Here is a 4219-nt window from a genome sequence, read left to right on the forward strand (position 1 = left end):
TTGAAAAACAGTTGGATAGTTTCTTAGCAAGTTAAACATACCTACCACATGATCCACTCCCGAGTATTTACCAGAGACACAAAATGTATGTCTGTACAAAGATCTGCACGTGAATAGTAATAGCAGCTTTATTTAAAGTAGCCAAATATACCAATTGTGTGTATCTATACAATGGAATACTAGCAATAATAAAAAGGACTAAAGTATCGATACGCCCAGTAGCAGGGATGAATCTCAAAATAATTATCCTGAATGAAAGAAGCCAAACAAAAAAGAGTACGTACTGTGTGATTATATTACATTTATAAAATTCTAGAAAATGTGAACTAAGGTATGATGATGGAAAGATGAATTGCCTAGAGATGAGGCGAGAGGAGATTCCAAGAGGACTCAAGAGGGCTCCGGGAAACCAGCGGGGGGAAGCTCAATGTCGACCGTGGCAATGGCTTCATAGGTGTTTACATAAATCAAAATCTATCACGTTGTATACTTTAAACGCATGGAATTGATTTTTGTCAATTATACCTCAATAAAGATATTAAAAAAAAAAAGCAGAGTGACACTGGCCCTGCCCTGGGGGAGTTTGTGGTTTGTGGACAAGGCAGAATCATGGCCGTAGCCGGGAGTGACCCCCGAGTGTGGGGACTCAGGAAGAGACCTCTTGAAGGAAGCCCTGGCACTCACGTGTGGTCGGGCAGCATCGGTGTCACCTGGCTTCTTAGCTAGGCAGGCTCCTAGGCTCCTGGCCCTGCCCAGTGATTCACATGCATGTCCAAGTGTGAGCATGTGGGCCGGCTGGTCAGCTCGGCCAGTTGGTTAGAGCACCAGCTTGTAACACCAAGGTTAAGGGTTAGGAGCCCTGGACTGGCCAGCCACCAATAAAAAACCAAACAAAAAAAGAAACCAAACCAAGCGTGAACATGTGCCAGGCCCAACAGGCCACTGTGGGGCCTCCTTGCCCTCTCAGAGTTCACCAGCAAGGACACAGTGCATCTGTGCTGTGACAGGGATGTCCAACAATCTGGGAGAGCTGGAGGCATGGAGGGGCAGGAGCGGCCTCTGAGGAGCTGAGGTACCAGCAGAGGCCTGAAGGGGTGGTGAGGTGGGTGGGGAGGAGCAGGGAGGGACCAGGGCACACAGGGGACCTGGTCTAGGGAATGCCAGGGAGTCAGAGCCAGGAGAAAACCAAGCCCACATTGCCTGGGGCTAACCCCTCCCTAAGGGGTCCCTCCTCGGACCATCTCAGCTTAGCACCCACCTCAAGAGCCCTCCCTGAACCCCACTCCCGCATCCTTGGCCTGGTTGCTGGTCTTCCTTGGGTGCTGAGTTGGAGCAGAGGCCTTGTTTCCTGCCTGCTGTGGCCTCAGCACCCGGCCCCTGTGCAGGGACTCAGAAATGGGAGGCTCTGCCCAGCCAAGTGGCAGTGCAGACACACAGGGGGCCCTGCTCCTGCCCTTCTGGAGACCTCGTGAAGACCTTTGAGGGCAAACCCCCCAGCTGCTCGGTCACTGCAGGGGCATCCGTCAGCCCCAGGGATACGTGACCATATGATTGATTCTGCTTTCAGGAGGTGAGAAGTGCCAGGAGCTGAAAGGTGCAGGTGACAGGCAGCAAGAAGTGAGCAGGTGAGATGGAGGCTGGGGGTGGCTCTCGGCCTTGCTACCATCCTGGCACTGACAAAAAAGTAGATGTTTATGGCTGGCAGGACACAAAGTGACACCGTGTGCAGGGGGAGGTGTCAGGGTGCAGGCAGCTGCCCACCTGCAGGGCCCCCCGGGTGCCCTCAGGGCCTTGTCTTAGGACAATGGAAGGAAGGCAGCTTCCAGGCCAGCCTTTGGGGCACACACTCTCCCTGCCCTCTGTGAACTAAGCCCACTTTAGGAGGGTCAAAGCCCCGCACCTAGTCCTTCTTGATCAAGGAAGCTTCCAGCAGGACAGTGAGAGCTGAGCGCTCCGTGCGGGGGAGCGAGGCCCTTGGCACGGGAAGGCTGAGCTTGTCCACTTCCAGAGGAGAAGCCACAGGCAAGGAGGCCATGTTTCAGGGGTACCCCCACCCCACTTCTGAGCAGCAGCCCCTCTCCTTAGCTGTTCTCCTCTCCTGGTCAAAACGGGGATGGGGGTGGGGCAGAGATGCTGATGGAATCACTCCTTTGACTGAAGTTCATCCCCACCTGGGAACTTCCTCTCTCTGGGACTTGTGTCTCGAGCTATTCTGATCCAATCATGGACTAAAATTCTGAATTGCACTTTGGCCTTGCTCCTGAAAGCATATTGGTTTAAGGCTGGCTTCAGACCCATGATGGCATCTTGCTTTTGAGAAGTTTTGGAGCCAGAGGCACCAGGACAGGAGGAGGAGCAGAGGCTCGATTGACACCTCCCCTTCTCTCTGCTCAGATGCTCTTGTCACTGGGGGGGGGGTCTTGGTGTCCTCTTGTCCCCACGCTGTTGTCAGGCTGCGGCAGGAGCTGAAGGCTGGCTTGGTTTTGGTGGCCGGCCGGTACAGGAATGGAACCCTGGGCCTTGGTGTTGTCAGCAGCACGCTTTCACCAACTGAGCTAACCGGCCAGCCCAGGGGGTAAAGCCAGCTGGAGCCCTGAGTAAATGACAGGGGAGGAGCTGGAAGGAAGAGGGTCACTGATGGGTTGAGATGAAGGGCAGGAGTGGCTAAGGGGCATTTTCAGAGCCAGAGAACCCGAAAGTCTGGAGCGTGGGACCCAAGATCTGTCCTTGCCATAGGAGGGTGACAGCAGGTATGGGGGCAGATGCTGGGGGCAGATGCTGGCCGTAGATGAGAACTAACAGAGGAGAAAAGTAAAATCCAGTGCTGGGTTTGCTGCTGTAGCAGCAGAAGCCCCAAGGAACAAGAGGGAGCCGGCTTCTGGAGACAGGCCTCCGTGAGAGACCTGGAGCCCCTGTTACAGGTGACAGTCCCAGCTACTGCTGCATCTCCACTGCTTTACAAGGCTGTGCGGTTTGACGCCATGTCTGTCTGGCTCAGGGGACCAGGGTGTGGGTGAGGGGCCAGCACAATCAGCTGCAGAGTCCTGGGCCCAGAGATGGTGCCAGGAGGCTAGAGCTGCCCCAGGTGGGACATAAGCCTCAGCCAAGACATCCCAGAGCCTGCCTTTCCCCACCCAAGGCTACTGGTCACCAAGCCTCACATTCTGGCAGTAAACTTTTTCATGAGCCAAACCACAGTGCAGGAAAAAACTAGTGGTACAGCTCATCCCTGGGCCAGATTGAGTTTCTGAGAAGTTTAACTGCAACGGTGACTTTGAACTTTTCAGTCCTGTTTGTTTGGTCTGCTACTGCTTGTGTCTTATTGTGACCTTAAAATCCTCAGCAGGAATCTTGAGCCTCAGGACTGAGGCTGCGGAATGGGTCTCGTGGACCAGCAGAGCCAAGAGCTGGCTCTGGACCTTGAGCTTGGTGCTGCTGGTATCATCGTCTGTCCCACCTGGCCACATCATCACCGCTCTCGTCCCTTCATGGTCTTGCATTTGTACATGGCACTAAGGGAACCCTCGCCAACACAAAGTAAAAACAAAGGTGGAAACTTGTTCTCACAAGAATGAAGGATGGAGAGAGGTGTCTGCTGCTCACCAATCAGAAGGGACCCAGCTGCATGACAGTGTCCCTGTAGGGACCTGAGCGCTGGCATTCCGAGCACACTTCCTGCGGGGGGGGTGAACGTGCATGTGTGTTTGTGGTTGGGAGCGGCTGCTCATGATGAGAAATTTGAGAACTAGAGTTACAGATGCGGTGATTCAAGGCAAGTTGAAGGAAGATGGGGAATGATGTGGGCAGGAAACTCCAGCAGCAACCCGAGTCTGAGTGACTAGGGTCATTGTTTCGGTTACAAACCTTTTGGTTGCGAGCAAGTGACACCCAACTTGAAGTATCATTTTAAAAAAAAAAAAGGCAGGAATTCACTGGGTCAGATAAGCAGAGCAGGGCAGGGTGTTGCTGGAAGCCTCTTCCTGAATAGCAGCTTTCTCTCCTCCTGCACCAGGGCTTCCTCCAGAGATGGAGACGTGGCCACCAGCAGCTACCATCTCAGCTGTGCCATCGAGAGGGAAAGCAGACGCCCAGCTCATGTCCTAACTTCCCAGGGCACCCCGATTACCGTGGCTGTAGGGGACATCCCACCCTGCAGCCACTACCATCTCAGCTGTGCCATCGAGAGGGAAAGCAGACGCCCAGCTCCTGTCCTAACTTC

This window comes from Galeopterus variegatus, unplaced genomic scaffold (assembly GCF_000696425.1).
Source record: "Galeopterus variegatus unplaced genomic scaffold, G_variegatus-3.0.2 Scaffold3627, whole genome shotgun sequence".
In the NCBI taxonomy this organism is placed as follows: Eukaryota; Metazoa; Chordata; class Mammalia; order Dermoptera; family Cynocephalidae; genus Galeopterus; species Galeopterus variegatus.